The sequence below is a fragment of the Camponotus vicinus genome, unplaced genomic scaffold, assembly GCF_025532165.1.
Source record: "Camponotus vicinus isolate PSW18456_S1 unplaced genomic scaffold, iyCamVici1.0 SCAF_10, whole genome shotgun sequence".
NCBI lineage: Eukaryota > Metazoa > Arthropoda > Insecta > Hymenoptera > Formicidae > Camponotus > Camponotus vicinus.
The window spans coordinates 13,926,241-13,945,153 of record NW_028141946.1 but is presented as its reverse complement, the minus strand read 5'-3'; the positions used below and the strand labels follow the sequence as shown (position 1 = coordinate 13,945,153).

Genomic DNA, 18,913 nt, shown 5'->3' with positions numbered 1-18,913 from the left:
TATGAGAATATCCACCTTAGCGGGTATGTTAAATTGAGGATCAGCTAGTTGAATATTCGTGGGGAGTTTGAGATCCTGTATGTTAACCTTGCTATTCGGTAGACTGCCTGTTATCTCAGGTATGATAAGGCATGACAAACAAAATTCGTAGTTGCCATGGCGTGCAGCAACTTTAATTTCACATTTATGCTTTATTTCACACTATGTACTATTAATGGCTTCGAGGTTTATGTTTGTGTTTGTTTTCTCTAATTGCAACTCTTCACAAAGTTTATTTGTAATTAGACTAGATTGTGATCCTGGATCTAGTATTGCACGTGCTCTGTGTTTTTTACCATGCTTATCCTGCACAAGTATTATTGCCGTTGACAAAAGGACTTGATAATTCTTTGCCCTGTTATGCGAACACAAAACTGACGTAGAATCGTTAACTTCCTTGGAATCAGTAAACTGTTCAGGTTGCGTCTTTTCAAAATGTACTAATGTATTGTGTTTACCTGAACATTTCTTACATGCTCCCGCCTTGCAATTTTTAATATAATGTCCTGTTTTCATGCAATTGAGGCATAACTTGGCATTTCTTAAGACTTCTGCTCGTTTCTGCGGAGAAAACTGTAAGAACTTAGGGCAATTTGACAAACGATGTGCTTCTTTGCATACTGCACATTTTTGCTCTTGAACTAGAAATGACTTTGATTTTGCAAACTCTGATTGTTTAAATTTGTGTGCGCCTTTCTTACTTAACTCTAATGTTTCTAAGAGACTTGCTCTCGAACTGAGAAATGTTTTGAACTCTTCTAACGTTGGGAGATCTTTGTCTACGCGTTGTTTTTCCCATTCTCTAGCGGTACTACTATCTAATTTGCTTGACGCTAAATATATTAGTAAAGCATCCCAATGTTCTGTCGACTGACCTAATGCTCTTAAGTGTTTATTAACCTTTTAAGGATGGGGATTTTTACGTTGAAATTGATCTTTTTTTTACACAAAATTTGTACTTAAAATCAATTAATTTCTCACGTGGCGTGCCCGACCAAATTGCTGGTCGATATATCGACCATTCCCGGCCGTAACGGAAAGTCCACTGTAAAAAATTTAGTTTGACGATTTGAGGATGTTTTCCTACGTAATTTGATGCGCTGAATACGAAAAAAATTGTGAAAAAAATCTTGGAAGCATACTTGACCTTGAAAATCGCATTTCAAAGTCAAATTTATTGTTGTTGCTATTTCGGCCTCAAAATTCAAGGTTAAATTTATTGTTGTTGCTTTTTCGGCCTCAAAATTGGTATACCCACGTTTTTTGATGCGTTGAGTATGGAAAAAATATTCATATGTGTAACAAATGTAACCCTCAAGAATATTTCAAGGACACCAATTATTATAGAAAAAGTATTCGGCAGTAAACTTACTTACTGCCTAAAGTATGTCACGAAGAGACTGCTGAATATTTGTACATTATTTTCAAGCCCTTTTACTTCTTTTTGCTCGTCTGTTTCTCAAATAATGACTTTTTCAAGCCCACTTTTTCAAGGCCAAGGCCTGAACTCAGGAAACCCAACAGAACTGAAGGTGGAAAATGGCTTTTTCAGTCTCTCTTACGTAAAACCTTTCCATATGAACGTGGACAATGGCTTTCTAAAATTTAGTTTGACAAAAAAACTAGTAGCTCCATCGAATTCTATGAAAAAAGTACTCCGGCTTTTTCTCTTAGCGTGACCCAGGATCAACAACGTGGATGTGGCGAAAATATGATCCCTTTGGGGTGCTTGATTTTCGTGAGTCCCCTTGCCTCTCACGTCGGAATACCTGACTTTATGGTAATGTCTCTTGTGTGTGGTACTCTTCAAAGCATGGTGCTGCGCATAGAGGAGTATTACAATTAGGGCATATGTACATCGTTCGACGTACAATATTACGCAAAGCGCACAAGTGGCACCTTCGACTTGTACTATGCCTCGGGAAATGACGGCCAACTAATCGAGTAGGAGGGCTAACGAGAGATGCTATCAGTAGGTTCCAATTTCAATAATGATCTAACAACCTCTAATCGGAATGAAGGAAATGACGTCTGTCCTTCACTTTTCATTTTATATAAAGCATGAGCATTAGATAGACTTAGATCAACAAGGTGAAAAAATAGCTTGCGATACCACTTCATTGTTTTTCTCACTGTTTCCGTTATAGATAGTTGTCTATCTACATTATCTACACCACCCATATTTTGATTGTATTCGTGGACACACTTTGGTTTTACAATGTCTTCATTTGTTCGATAATGTTTTTTTTCAGTTGTACAGAATTCAAATTCGTGCACACTTGTAAGCATGCGAACACTACGCTTATCTTCCCACTTCATTGCCATCCACACATTATTATGAGCGACTTGTACTTCACCTCGCACTAATTTGTTTTCTAACTTTGGCATTCCCTTTCTATTTGCTTTTACTGTGCCACACATACCTGTATCACGATCATGCAAAAATTCTACCAAAGTAGGAGATGTATACCAATTATCTATATACAGGGTGACCCATTTTAACTTAGGCAGCCAAATAACTCGAAAAATAAGCAAGATAGAGAAAAATGTTTTAGACAAAAGTTGTATGGTTTCGAGGGGGCCATAAGATGGTATCATTGGTTTGACCTTGAAGAGTCATTTGAAGGTCACGTGAAGGTCACTTCAATTTTTTTAAATGGAACATCCTATATATTTTTGTACATTCTTGTAGCTCATCTCGAGAGCTTTCCAAAACACTATAATTAAGTACATTTTCGTTAAGTACTTTTTGAGTTATGAGGCTTGAAATAATTTCTTAATTTTACATAAACCGTAAAATATCTTGTAAAATATTCATTTTTCGATTACCTTACCTTAATAGTTTTATGTACAAAATAATGAGAGGAATCAATTGGTGTAAAGAAAACACATAGTTGTTTCGAAGAAAAAATATGTAATTTGCAATTAACAATTCCATATTTTTTCTTAAAAACAACTATGTGTTTTCTTTACACCAATTGATTCCTCTCATTATTTTGTACATAAAAGTATTAAGGTAAGATAATCGAAAAATGAATATTTTACAAGATATTTTACGGTTTATGTAAAATTAAGAAATTATTTCAAGCATCATAACTCAAAAAGTACTTAACGGAAAGGTACTTAATTATAGTGTTTTGGAAAGCTCTCGAAATAAGCTACAAGAATGTACAAAAATATATAGGGTATTCCATTTAAAAAAATTGAAGTGACCTTCACGTGACCTTCAAATGATTCTTCAAGGTCAAACCAATGATACCATCTTATGGCCCCCTCGAAACCATACAACTTTTGTCTAAAACATTTTTCTCTATCTTGCTTATTTTTCGAGTTATTTGGCTGCCTGAGTTAAAATGGGTCACCCTGTATACAACATGACCTTTATAAAAATAAGGTTGTAAAAAGTGAGCGACAATATCGCCAGTACCCAAATCAAACTTTTGATAATCAGTGTTTGCACCAGTGTAAACAATAAAGCCCAATATGAATCCAGTTTCGCAGTCTACTAACTCAAAAAGCTTGATGTCAAAACGATTTCTCTTCAAGGGAATATATTGCTTGAATTTAAGCCTATCTTTCCATAACACAAGACTTTCATCTATGCACAGATTTTTGCCTGGAATTAGAGCTGCTGAGAATTTACTTTGTAGGTGGTCTATTATTGGCTTTATTTTCAGTAAAGGATGATGTGCGATTTCTGAGTCATCTTCGTTATTGTGAAAATGTAAACAACGTAGAATTGCAAGATATCTATCGCGAGGCATTGTTTGACCAAAAATCGGAGTATGCAGCAAATGATCTTTAGACCAATAATTTTTCAAATCGCCTTTCCGAATATGGCCCATTAGAATTGAAAGACCGAAAAAAATTTCTAACTCATCTTTTGTGAGAGGACACCAACTTTTCTCATGGGAAAGTCGAACTCCAGGATTTTGAGTTTTATAACAATTAGTCTCCTCTACAATCCTTTCAAACAGAGAGGAATCAAAAAAATATTTGAAATAGTCGATTGGCCTATTCCCCGATATAGAGATATTCGGATTTATTTTAGAGCTACCTTCAAAATCTTTGATTGATGGTCTAAAATTCGCGTCCTCGAAAATTTGAGTTTCGGCATAATCATTGTCTTCCAAATCAATATCATCAATTTCTTCATTCTCCGTGTCTTGTACCTCTGGTTCGGACTCGCCGCTACTCCAAGCTTCATTTTCAGCCATTTCATCAAAGATAAGAATCTGATATATTGTTTTGACAATAGTGTCAAAAATAATAGTGCCAATAATAATAATTATAATAATAATTATAATAGTAAGAAATCCTCCACAAGAAAGAAACAACCAAGTACTAACCTGCTGGTAGGAACTAACGATAATTTCAATTTTCGGCCTTACATTCACCTTGAAGATGATTTTTGCGAGACGTAATACTGTTTTTTTCGTGTTCAGTGCATCAAATTACGTAGGAAAACATCAAATATTTTGTGTCCTATGGGTGGTCGATATTTCGACCACTCCCGTCCTTAAAAGGTTAAGAGTATCTAAGATATTGCGAATTTGTGTAGCTGACTCTTCCTTTATAGAAGGTATGCAAAAAATTGCTTTAATATGATTATATGTTAATAAGCCTTTATTGTTAAAGCGATTGCAAATGGTTTCCCAAGCTATAGCGTAATTTACTGCTGTAAATTCTAACGATTTAATGATTTGAGCTGCAGTGCCCTCTAATGCAGCCTTCATGTAATGAAACTTTTGTATTGGCTCTATTGTTTCATTATTGTGTATAAGTGACTCGAATGTATCTCTAAAGCCTAACCATTCGTCTATATCACCCTTGAATTTTGGTAATTCGATTGTAGGTAACCTTATACCGGGTTGCTTAAAAATAACGTTTTGATTCGGATGCATTGCTATACCTGGAATGTGATTTGTGTCCCCTGTCGCCGCGGACATTCCTGGGATAGGCGTCGCATCGCGGGTTTCGTCCATCACTGCACTCATCGTTCTCGCGCCACGTACTAGTAAACCTTCCGCCTTCGCGACTAAACTAAAATATTGTTCTTCAAATGTCTCGCGATATTGTGCTTCTCTTTCGTCGCTTGTGAGCTCGTCGATCGCAGTCTGTATTTCGTCGTATCCTTTGTATACTTCTCGTATATTATTGAGACGCTCGCGAATTTCTAACCTCTTTATTTCTTCTAACGCCTTTGTCGGATCTGGAAAACTACTCGTTATTTTTACAATGTAGTTTTTAAACACCGTAAGTCTGCTCTTGAGTAGGCCTCGTCTTTTTACTAACGCTTCCATTTTGTTATGCTATGATAAATTATAATGCGAAATGTATATTAATACTACTACAATACACAATGACTACGATACACGTATATATATATATATATATATATATATATATATATATATATATATATATATATATATATATACAGGGTGTTAGAAAAGTCTGGGAACGGTCAAATATCTCAAAAATGAAACGTTTCTGAGAAAAATGTTTCAAACCAAAGTTGTAGGATTTCAAAAGGTCTATTTACTGGCGCTATGAGTTTAACCTTGGGTGGCGTCGCCAAGGTCAGAGCAAGGTCACCTAGAATTTTTTAAATGGGACCCCCTATTTTTTATTACTTATTCTTGTAGCTTATCTCGAGAGCTTTCCAAAACACTATAATTAAGTTAGTTTTCATTAAGTACTTTCCGAGTTATGAGGCTTGAAATCATTTCTTAATTTTACATAAACCATAAAATATCTAGTAAAATATTCATTTTTCGATTATCTTACCTTAATACTTTTATGTACAAAATAATGAGAGTAATCAATTGGTGTAAAGAAAAAACATAGTTGTTTTTAAGGAAAAATATGGAGTTGTTAATTGCAAATTACATATTTTTTCTTAAAAACAACTATGTTTTTTCTTTACACCAATTGATTACTCTCATTATTTTGTACATAAAAGTATTAAGGTAAGATAATCGAAAAATGAATATTTTACTAAATATTTTATAGTTTATATAAAATTAAGAAATTATTTCAAGCCTCATAACTCGAAAAGTAGTCAATGAAGAAATACTTTATTATAGCGTTTTGGAAAGCTCTTGAGATAAGCTACAAGAATAAGTAATAAAAAATAGGGGGTCCCATTTAAAAAATTCTAGGTGACCTTGCTCTGACCTTGGCGACGCCACCCAAGGTTAAACTCATAGCGCCAGTAAATAGACCTTTTGAAATCCTACAACTTTGGTTTGAAACATTTTTCTCAGAAACGTTTCGTTTTCGAGATATTTGACCGTTCCCAGACTTTTCTAACACCCTGTATATATATATATATATATATATATATATATATATATATATATATATGGTAACACTATATGTATACTAACGCTATGTGGTGGTAACTATACTAGATTACGTTTATTAGTATTGGAAAGCCCGCTCACTTATCTTTGGTTTACGCTACAGTCGATATCCGAAATATCTGAATCGGTTATATGCCTTTGTCCGCTTGCTCGATGAATCTCGAGAGCCTTGACCGATGAATTTTTGCGTTCTAACAATGAAGTTTGTCCTCTGTAGTTTTCCGAACATGCTCCCTTTGTATATGAGACTTGCGTATTTCTTTCAACAAGCTCGTGAATTTCAAGATGGCTCATTCGGATGCTGAATAATCCTCGTGTTAATATTCAGCTGTCTTGTGTACGCGGCTGTTTATATCCGCTCTCTGTTTCCGGCTATGTATATATCCGGCTCGAAGGACCAATGTATAATAGTTTTGTATGTTTAGTTTCGAAATGAATGTGGACTGTAATTCATTGGATTTCACCTCGTTTTTATTTTGCAACCTTTTTTACAATGACGTGTCCTCCTGCGCGTTCCTTCGCCATCTGCCGGCCCTTTTTACTGGCTCCTGCTCTCCTCAGCGCCAACGGCGCATAATTAAACTAAATATAACGCGTGTTGCGGTAATTAAGGGTATACAAGTAATGCACAAAGGAATAATTCTTAACTAATTCTTAACAATATACATAAAAAGAAGATAAGAAAAGAACCAGAGAAAGGTTATAGAGAAAAAAAGAAAAAGAATCAGAGAAAGAAGGATAAAATATATAATAAGGTATGTATTATGTTCTATTTAGATCAGTTTTATAAAACGTTTTATTTTCTGCATGTGTGTGTTTCTGTATGTGTTGTGTGTGTTTATGTGTGCTTGTGTGCTTGCGCGTGTATATATATGTAATCAATTATACACACATATTATTATAACATGTTATAATATAATACCTTTATTTTATAATTTTCTATTAGAGTCATAGAGAGAAAAAGAAAGAGAAAAAGGAAGAATAAATAAAGAAATAGAGAAAGAGAGAAATAGAAAGAATTAGAGAGAAAAGGAACTATTTAAATTTAAAAAAATAGATAAATAAAAAGATAAAGAAAAAGAAGGAAAGGAAAAAAGGAAAAGAGATAAAAGGTATATAAGAAATTTTTACTTTTTACATCAAATTTTATTTTTTTTATTTTTTAAATATATGTTATAATGTGTATATATACAGGGTGTCCGGAAAAGGTCGGGACACCGAAATATTTCGCGTGTATATGTATGTAATCAATTATACACACATATTATTATAACATGTTATAATATAATACCTTTATTTTATAATTTTCTATTAGAGTCATAGAGAGAAAAAGAAAGAGAAAAAGGAAGAATAAATAAAGAAATAGAGAAAGAGAGAAATAGAAAGAATTAGAGAGAAAAGGAACTATTTAAATTTAAATAATAGATAAATAAAAAGATAAAGAAAAAGAAGGAAAGAAAAAAAAGGAAAAGAGAGAAAAGGTATGTAAGAAATTTTTACTTTTTACATCAAATTTTACTTTTTTTTATTTTTTAAATATTATGTTATAATGTATATGTATATACGTATGTGTTGTGACGTTGCCGTCCCGACGCGCGTCCATCCGCCCCGGAAATCTTCACGGGGCGTGAGTCGAGCGGCCGCGCCAGAAGAAGATTGCGAGAGCCGTGTCGAAATCTCCGGAGAGACGAGCCATTATCCTTTTTCGCGCTAGTATTAATTATTTGTTTGTATCATTTTTGTACGTCGGGTAACCCGCCGGAGGGAAACCAGAAGAGGCCCAAGAGGAATCAGTACGACAGCCGATACGACAACGCCGGAGGAACAGAGTCTCGGGTGGAGATCGCCCCCTTCAAATAAAGGAAGGAAATCAGCTGTCTTGTGGGCCGAAATAACCGGGCCGGATCGGCGCCACCCTCAGAGGAGGGAGGACGGAAAATCTACCTCCGGACGATCGTGGATAACAAGATCGCCGAAAGTCAGCATTTTTAAAGTATCGGGGCCGTTACGACCCCCGATACGGCGTTGTCGCGGGGCGCAGTAATACCTCGCGTGTCGCGGCGCTATTGGCCGCTAACCCGCGCACCCCTGCGCGCAGAATTGACGCCGCTATCGACCCTGGATCGCGAGATCCAGGGAATCACTCTGGTGCGAGCGCTCTCAGCTTGTAGTCGTGCTGCGAAACGTATTGGGTCGTTGTCGTTTTGTGTGTGTCGTAGCCGAAGTTGTCGAGAGGACGAGACCGAGGATCATCCCCTGTCAACGGGAGCGAGTATCGGTGAGGTTGCCCATCGCTATCTTGTACGCCACGTACGCGATTCCGTCCGCGGATCGGCCGTTCTGTCGCCGTCGCCATTTTCGTGTCTCGTTGTCGCTCGGGCATTGTACCGAGCTCGCGATTTTCGTGTATTTCGGGCGACCGGAGACAAGCGACCGAGGCATCAAGGACGATCGTAACGTAGGCCGTAGCTGATAAGGAACCGTTCGTCTCTCTCCGGGATTCGGGGTGTCGTAAAACGCGTAGTGACCGGCTCTCGTATATCGACCACGTGCGCGGTAAATCGCGGGGAATGCGTCCGCTATCCGTGCTGTCGAAAAGAGTTGTCGAAACCGCGTAAGACATCCCCGCAATCGATCTCCGGGCAATTTTCGTCTGTAATTAGCGTGTATGTGAGCGTGTGACCGTGTGCGTGTGACGACGTGGCAAATGTCGTGCTGTCCTTGTCGCTCTTGATACTTGTACGAATTGCGTTTATTGCGCGGTATTTGTCGTACGTTGGAGTGTGTCGCGGTGCATAATAGATTAAGAAAGTGTCGAAATTCGAGGGTTTCGCATAGATAGAAAGCGGTACGCCGAAAAGAGGCGAAGCGGCGTCCGACGGCTATCGAATTCCGAGCGAATCGATCTTGCTCGTAGCAAGCGAGATTTTTCGTCTTCGCAAATCGCTTGATTACTATCGCTCAATTATTAAGCCTCATTTCAAACATAGTGCTGTCGATTAAAAGAGCGAGTAACAAAGGGAATAGATCTGTTAAATGCGTCCTCGAGGAGATTGTCGAAATTTCCGTTACGCTCTCGAAACGCCGTTCGGTTTCGCAAAGTCCGGCCATAAAAACGGGCCTGAAGGACGATAAATATCTCCGCTGTCTTATGATCTCGATTTCGTATTGCTATTGTTATCACCGCTGTCGATCTGTTGTACGTTATTTCAAATTTTCGCATTTATTTTAAACTCAGTTATATTTCGTTAATTCAGTCTCGCTAATTTATGTCATTATTACTATTTCTTTCTAGAACTTGTTATTTCTTTCCCTTTATATTCTTTTCTATTATATTTCTTTTATTTAAATAAATTTGTTACATTCTCTTTTCTATTAAATTCGCGTAACTTATTTGAGTGTTCGTTTGTCGTGAGCGTTAAATCCCGTTGTGTTCGTCAATTTTCGTAATCACCGACCGCCTCGCATAAAATAATTCTGGATCCTTTTCAACGGACCCTGCCCCTCTACCGTTAGGTGAGCTAGTCGGCCCGTGGCGAAACAGGCTAACGTTCTTCGCGTTATTCTGACGATTTTGCGAATTGATACGTGGAAGACCGTATCTGGCGCCCAACTTCGAGATCTCGGGACGGCCTTCGCTTCGCCGCGGCTCGCGCGAGAACACCCTCCATCTGAGTTCCTCCGAGCGCGAGTATCTCTATCCACCCTGTGTCTTTTTTTTGACGGCGTTTTCGCTCCCCATTAACATCCTCCTCTCCAACACCCGAGGAGGATCGAAAAATTAAAAAAATAAAAAGACGTCGCAGTGTATATATGTATATACGTATATACACATACATTATAACATAATATTTATAATGTGTATATAAATGTATATATACATAATATTTATATGTATATGTATATATATTATATGTATACATATATATATATATATATATATATACATATGTATATATATTTGTCATTATCTTGGAGCAAGTCAAGTTAGTCATAAAAATATTCACATCGCATGATTTATCTTTTACGCAGAATTGATTTATTAAAAGCATATGTAGTACGCAATGCAACAATTTACAATTATTAATTTAATTTAAATATTGCAAGAAATTTGGACATAGAAGTTTATAAAGAATAGTAGGCATAATAAATAAATATCATGTGTATCTCTTATCTGGTTTTGACTATGTAAGATATACATATATATGGTTACTTTTTAATAAACTATGTTTAATCTTTTTGCATTAGATTGCATCTGAATTAGATTAATAATTATGAATTGTGTACTACATATGTTTTTAATAAATCAATACTGCGTAAGAGATAAATCATGTGATGTTAATATTTTGATAATTAACTTGGCTTGCTACAAAATAATGACAATTATGTATAACTATATTATGCAAGTAATTTTTCGTATTCAATAATAGTTTAATAAAAAGAGAGAAGATATATGTATATATATATATATATATATATATATACAGGGCGATCCTGAAAAACGTTGTCTTTAAAATGACGTATTCCTGACACCATTCTAAGACAATTTTTCCTTTACCAAAATTTGATTTGAAGCGTAGTTTTTGAATTATGAGCAAAAATAGTTAGTAAATCACGCGTCGGGTACAGAAGGCAGGCAGGAGCGGCGCGGCGTGCCGCGAGCGCGGGCGCAGCTGACCGCCCGACGGGTGATTATCACCGCATGAGTCGCTAACTATTTTATCTTATAACATAAAATTATGCTTTAAATAAAATTTTGGTAAAGAAGAAAATGTCTTAGAATTACGTCAGAAATACGTGTTCCTTAAAATAACGTTATTTTAATAATGAAAAGTTGTTCCGGATCGCCGGCCGTCCGACGTTGCAATCAGCTGATTGCTACACGCGATGTGTGTATGGCGGAGTGTGTGCGTAAGAGAGAGAGAGAAAGAGAGAGAGAGAGGGAGGGTAGGAGGGACAGACATTCATACACACGCACGCACTTTTTTCTCGCTCTCTTTCTCTCTTTTACGCAACACTCATACACTCTCTCATTCAGTCTCTCACTCACACTCTCTCGGTCACTCACTCACTCACTCACCTGCTTACTCACTTGCTCACTCACCTTGTAGCAGCGTAGCGAATCTTCATGCTATGTATTGTTGTTATCTGCTGCACGGTTATGATTGCTAGAGATGCGCGACACATCGAAATTTTTTCGATTATTAATCTCACACTCGATTGACACAATACAGATTACACGATAACGAGTTTACTGTTTATTCACTCACTATTGATTTATCGATACCAAAAATTACTTTCAAAGAAACGCGAATGCAAACAACACATGACTCGACGCGAAGCGACGGACCGCGGAGACTGCGCGACCACAAGAGTTATGTTGCCAGAAACGCGACACGCGACAAGTAGTTATTATTTATAATAATAGTTATTATTTATAATAAATAATTAATTTTTTAAGTATGTCATTATACGTTTCATGTTTTCTACCGCATTCGCAATGCGAAGGTTTTAGCCGATCGTTCGTCTTATCTCGCGTCAATCACGCGCCACGCGCAAGTCGTTTGTTAAATGTCGCGTGTCGCGTTTCTGGCAACATAACTCTTGTGGTCGCGCAGTCTCCGCGGTCCGTCGCTTCGCGTCGAGTCATGTGTTGTTTGCATTCGCGTTTCTTTGAAAGTAATTTTTGGTATCGATAAATCAATAGTGAGTGAATAAACAGTAAACTCGTTATCGTGTAATCTGTATTGTGTCAATCGAGTGTGAGATTAATAATCGAAAAAATTTCGATGTGTCGCGCATCTCTAGCAATCATAACCGTGCAGCAGATAACAACAATACATAGCATGAAGATTCGCTACGCTGCTACAAGGTGAGTGAGCAAGTGAGTAAGCAGGTGAGTGAGTGAGTGAGTGACCGAGAGAGTGTGAGTGAGACTGAATGAGAGAGTGTATGAGTGTTGCGTAAAAGAGAGAAAGAGAGCGAGAAAAAAGTGCGTGCGTGTGTATGAATGTCTGTCCCTCCTACCCTCCCTCTCTCTCTCTCTTTCTCTCTCTCTCTTACGCACACACTCCGCCATACACACATCACGTGTAGCAATCAGCTGATTGCAACGTCGGACGGCCGGCGATCCGGAACAACTTTTCATTATTAAAATAACGTTATTTTAAGGAACACGTATTTCTGACGTAATTCTAAGACATTTTCTTCTTTACCAAAATTTTATTTAAAGCATAATTTTATGTTATAAGATAAAATAGTTAGCGACTCATGCGGTGATAATCACCCGTCGGGCGATCAGCTGCGCCCGCGCTCGCGGCACGCCGCGCCGCTCCTGCCTGCCTTCTGTACCCGACGCGTGATTTACTAACTATTTTTGCTCATAATTCAAAAACTACGCTTCAAATCAAATTTTGGTAAAGAAAAAATTGTCTTAGAATGGTGTCAGGAATACGTCATTTTAAAGACATAACGTTTTTCAGGATCGCCCTGTATATATATATATATATATATATATATATATATATATATATATATACAGGGTGAGCCATTTTAATTAACGCACGCAATTATTTCGGAAACAAAGCATTTTAGAGAAAAATGTTTCAGACAAAAGTTTTATGGTTTCGAGGGGGCCATAAGATGGTATCATTGGTTTGACCTTGAAGAGTTATTTGAAGGTCACATGAAGGTCACCTTCAATTTCTTAAATGGAACCTACTATTTGTCGTTGCATATTCTTGTAGCTTATCTCGAGAGCTTTCCAAAACACTATAATTAAGTACCTTTTCGTTAAGTACTTTTTGAGTTATGAGGCTTGAAATAATTTCTTAATTTTACATAAACCGTAAAATATCTTGTAAAATATTCATTTTTCGATTATCTTATCTTAATACTTTTATGTACAAAATAATGAGAGGAATCAACTGGTGTAAAGAAAACACATAGTTGTTTTGAAGAAAAAATATATAATTTGCAATTAACAATTCCATATTTTTTCTTAAAAACAACTATGTGTTTTCTTTACACCAATTGATTCCTCTCATTATTTTGTACGTAAAAGTATTAAGGTAAGATAATCGAAAAATGAATATTTTACAAGATATTTTACGGTTTATGTAATATTAAGAAATTATTTCAAGCCTCATAACTCAAAAAGTACTTGAGGGAAAAATATTTTATTATAGTGTTTTGGAAAGCTCTCGAGATAAGCTACAAGAGTGTGCAAAAATATATAGGGTGTTCCATGTAAAAAAATTGAAGTGACCTTCACGTGACCTTCAAATGACTCTTCAGTGTCAAACCAATGATACCATCTTATGGCCCCCTCGAAACCATAAAACTTTTGTCTGAAACATTTTTCTCTAAAATGCTTTGTTTCCGAAATAATTGCGTGCGTTAATTAAAATGGCTCACCCTGTATATATATATTTTTTTAAATTTCTATCATTATCTATTTTATATTTTTATAGGAGAGAAAAAAAAGGGAAGAGGAGAAGAAACACATAAGTAAATAGGAATAGAGTTCGAGAGAAAAGAAAAGAAAAGAGGAAGATTTAATTTTAATTATAACTTTATTATTTAAATTTTTATAATATTAAAGTTATTTTATATTATATAATTATATCTATAAACCTACATATAATTTTTTTAAATTACAAAGTTGTATAAAGTTTATAATGATAAATTATAATTTTTTTTTATACGTTGTATTTTTTGATAAATAAAATTAATATATTTTTATAGTATTATGTATATGTATAGTATTATAGTGTATTAGAATATTACATATTCCTTTTAGTATTTATGAACTACATAGTAAAGTATAATTCAGTTCAAATGTTAACTTAAGAGTCACCGCGTGTGTAACTTATTTTAAATTGAATGTTTATTTGTTTTTGTAAAATTGATAATTTTATATATAGTCATTTTATACGTTACTAAGCGACATAAAATAAATTAAGTTTCAATTTAAAATTAATATTAGAATATAAAAATATCGGACTGAATAAGTGGGTGCGAGCTCTAATTTAAAAAACACGAAGAAGTTGTGATAGAAGGAAGAAAATATTAATATTATATATATAAAGAAGAAAACAAAGAGAAAGGAAACAGAAAAGAAGGTATTTATTTATATTACATAGTTAGATAAGATTTATATACTTCTATGAGGTCTTGTATTATTTTATCGTGTAATAAGCATATTTTTTTGGAGGTGTCATCATTTGCACCGTTGGTTATCATCATTAAAATTTTTTTCTGACTAAGGATAAATTCGAGTGTATTTTTGTGTATGCATTTATATATTGTATATACATATATATGTACACACACATATATATATATATATATATTTCTATCATTTTTTATATTTTTATAGAAGAGAAAGAAAAGGTCGAAAAAGAATATATATAGCAGAAAATAAAGGAAGAAATATAGATAGAGAGATAGAGAGAAAAGAAAGAAAAAGAGAAAGAATCAAAGAAAGAAAGAGAGAAAGAGAGAGAAAGAAAAGAAAAAGGAAAAAAAAGAGTACGCAGGTAATGCTATAATTTTTATTTAATGTGATAAAGTAGCAATAAGTATTTTTCGATACATCGTTGTTTTCGGTTTTTCGAAGTTGTCTGTTACTTCAGAATAAATTTTTTTTTCGATTTTTGATTAATTCGACTACAGTTCTGGGTTTCCAGAATTTTTAAAAAATTTTATGATATTTTGACGTGTAATAAATATTTTTCGACGTTGTTGTTTTCAACTTTTCAATGTCGGTTATTACTAACTAAAGTTTTTATACAAGTTTTGATCAATTGGACCACAGTTATGGATAGCGCTCTCAGAGTTCTACAAGAAAGTCTTAGGATATTTCGCCGTGCAATAAATATTTTCGACACATTGCTGTTTTCAATTTTTCAAAGTCGGTTATTATCAAATAAATTTTTTTACGTGTTATGATCGATTCGACTGCAATTCTGATTAATGTTCTTAGATTTCTACAAGAAAGTCTTATGATATCATATAGAGGCCGATCCATAATCTTTTAAACATATCGGAATATCATTGGTGCTTTATCCCAAATATAAATATTAATTTCCTTAGAATATTGGACTTTTTTAGATTGGATTTTAATTATAGGTGTTAAATCAGTAAATAATGATGATGATATTTCAAATGTCTTATGGACGGTATTTTTATTAGATAGTAATCGCTTTATTAGAGAGTAGTCGTTGCAATTCATGTGTATGTTATTATACATAAGCGTTTATTTATAATTTTAACTAAATAATAGATAGTTGTACGTATAAATGTTTTATTTAGTCCATTTGGACCAGCAATATAGAAACGTTTGTCTATGTAAATATTGGGATTTAATATAGAAAAGATTAATTATTTAATATATATATAATTTAATATATATATATAATATATATATATAAAGATTAATTATTAATTATTTAATATAGAAAAGATTAATTATTTTTTTGTTTTTGGTTTAATTGTTTATATTGTATTGTGTATATTTCTATAGTTTCTTCCAGTGTCATATATTTTTTTTCTTCGTTGTCGTCTCTTAATTGCTTCATTTGTGGAAAATTGACAAAGTTTATATCTTTAGCACGAAATATACTATTGATTTATGCATATTTCCTTGTAATATTCAAAAATGTTTAACGTTATCCTCAGACATTATTACTTCGAAGTTTTCACATAACTATAAAGGATGACAGCTGATACAACGTAATAAAGTATTATGTACAAATAATCTATAGAGTTCTCGAAGCATTATCCATTCAACAACTTCATTCATAGCTCATATCTATTCATCATCTTCGATTAGACCCAAAGTACAACATGTATCTGAAAATGACTGATACTCTTCTCTATTCACAGTTTTTAACATATTAAAGTTTGTAACCCTTTTTATTGTAAGCAATAATAATCGTAAATTAAATAATTTGTTGTATTGGACTGATGGAATAGATTCGTCAAACACAATTATAACTTTTGTGTTTAATTCAACGCAATACATTCTTCTCATTGACTTTTTATTTCTTAAATGTACATTATTGTGGAATTTTTATATAAAATATTTTTGCTTCTTCATTGCGTAAATTCAATGAAAAATTATATACTAATATGGTAAATTGATTTCAAGCAGAAGTAATTGCGTTATCGATGTTTTCATTTTCAATTATAATATTTTGTTTGTTAGAAAGTTAAACTGACAAGCGCATTATAGCATGATTTTTATCTTGTAACTTCTTGATAAAAATACACCAACTGATTTTTATAAGTCCAACATAACGAGCTTCAATATGATGGTGTAATTTATTATGATCAACAATTACATTTTCTATTACTGGTTCAACTGCTTTTCATAAATAATTTATACAGATATGTAGTTTATCTGATGCTTGAAACTATTTCTACATTAATATGACAATTAAATATAATAAGCATCTTCATTTATTATAGTTTCTTCTGAAAAGAATTTTGAATGTTTTGAACACCGTCCATCTAACAAATATCTACCAATCGCAACAAGGTCTATGTTTCATAACCATATCATATGTAACATACAATTTTCACATGAATCAGGTATTTCAGCATAAATAAAATCAACAATTTGTAGGATTGTTATTTTGTTATTGTATTTTAAAATAATTAATATATGAAGGTATGGCAAATCGCGTTTCTCGAATACACATACACAAATGCTATCACTTCATCAAAAAATTTTTTCTTGACAATTATATCAATTAAATAATTGTTTTTAATATTATAAACACGAGCACAAATATCAAGTCTATCAGTAGCTTATTTACCTGACAAGATTTTTTTTATTTCCCGCTATGTTGTATTGTAAGTCATGGTATTAAAAAGATGTGGTATTTAAAATTTGTTAACGATTACTATTGCATCTGGAATGTTACATATTACGCGGCGATGGAATAAATGTAGAAAGAAATACGATCATTTTCCCAATACGGCTATTGAATATTGTTATGGTAAATATTGACATTAGCGGATCCAGCTCCGATCATCTTGATCTTGAGATATATTATCAAGGTTATTGTCCTGAGTAACATCCAACAAGTTTTAACCGTCGTTAATTATTAACTAAAAAATTATTAACAAAAATCGTTAAAAATTCATGAATTTTGTATTTATTTTAGCAAATACTGGAAATTTCAAAAAATGTTTTAAACAGAAGTTGTAGATTTCTTTAAAATACATACTATATGTTCTATTCGTTTTTGCTCTACGAATGATAGTTTTCTAGAAAATTAAAGTTAAAGATATATTTTAAATCAATTGTTCTGTAAATGGAAATGTGTATGCGTGGATACAGTGGGTTCCCCCCCCCTGCGGGGGACTCCACTTCCGGAAGATATAACCTAACCCAAACCCAATTGTTGCATAATGGATTTCTTACATGAATTTATTTAAACCTGTAATTTATTACGCATACACTTTTCCACTTATGCAACAATTGGGTTTGGGTTAGGTTATTTCTTCCAGAAGTGGTGGTCCCCGCAGGAGGGCGGAACTCATTGTATACGCGCATACACTTTTCCACGTATGCAATAATTGGGTTTGGGTTGGGTTATATCTTCTGCAAGTGAAGCCTCCCGCAGGGGGGCGCAACCGATTATATATGCGCATACACTTTTCCACGTATGCAACAATTGGGTTTGGGTTAGGTTATTTCTTCTGGAGCCCGCCACAGGGGGGCGGAACCCACTGTATCCGCGTATACAATTTTCCATTTACACAACAATTGATTTGGGATATATCTTTAACTTTAATTTTCGAGAAAACTATCACTCGTAGAGCAAAAAGGAATACAGCATACTACGTACAAGTGCATATTTTATTCTGTATTAAAATATTCCTTTAATGTTAACGTTTATTATATAATCGATAGAATATGCGAAAATTAAAGTACAGACGTTTTTAAGTGATTTTTCAAACCATCTTTAGCGAATCAAAAAACATGATACGAATAATAATTGTATATAAACTTTTAATTTAATATGAGAGTGTCTTCATCTTAATCAAGATCATATACAGTTATTATTTATACTATATCTTTTATTTCAGTTGAAGATGGTTTAAAAAATCAAATCGGAACGTTCGTACTTTAATTTTCGCATACTCTATTGATTATATAATTTACATTAACATTAAATAAATATCTTAATAAAGAATAGAATATGCTCTTATACACTTTATATCATATATATTACTTGAAAATTTTTAAAGCGTTAATTATATTCATTCGTTGTAGTTTACAAATAATCTTTTAAACCTTGGTATGTATTACTATGTAATTCTTTTTAATTATTTTGGCAATAATCAATTCTATGTTTCCTAATTCTTAAATAAAAATTTTTAAATACTGGTTATTAGCAATAAATCTATCTACAAACCACTGCTGAAATAAGCGACGTTCCTAATAAAAGAAAAATTTAAATTCGTCAAAAAATGTTATACTATATTTAATA

At 33.8% G+C, this 18,913-nt stretch overlaps 1 protein-coding gene and 1 long non-coding RNA gene across 2 annotated transcripts in view; one reads left to right on the top strand and one right to left on the bottom strand.

Annotated features, from left to right (window-relative positions):
- LOC145960914 (uncharacterized) overlaps positions 1-18,913 on the bottom strand; it is a 183,354-nt gene that overhangs the window by 116,595 nt on the left and 47,846 nt on the right. The gene's annotated exons all lie outside the window — the stretch shown is intronic.
- LOC145960912 (uncharacterized) overlaps positions 14,426-18,913 on the top strand; it is a 51,788-nt gene continuing 47,300 nt past the window's right edge. Inside the window, exons 1-2 of the mRNA XM_083080638.1 lie at positions 14,426-14,530; positions 14,788-14,947. The gene's annotated coding sequence lies outside the window, so the exon portion shown is untranslated. The remainder of the gene's footprint in view (positions 14,531-14,787; positions 14,948-18,913) is intronic.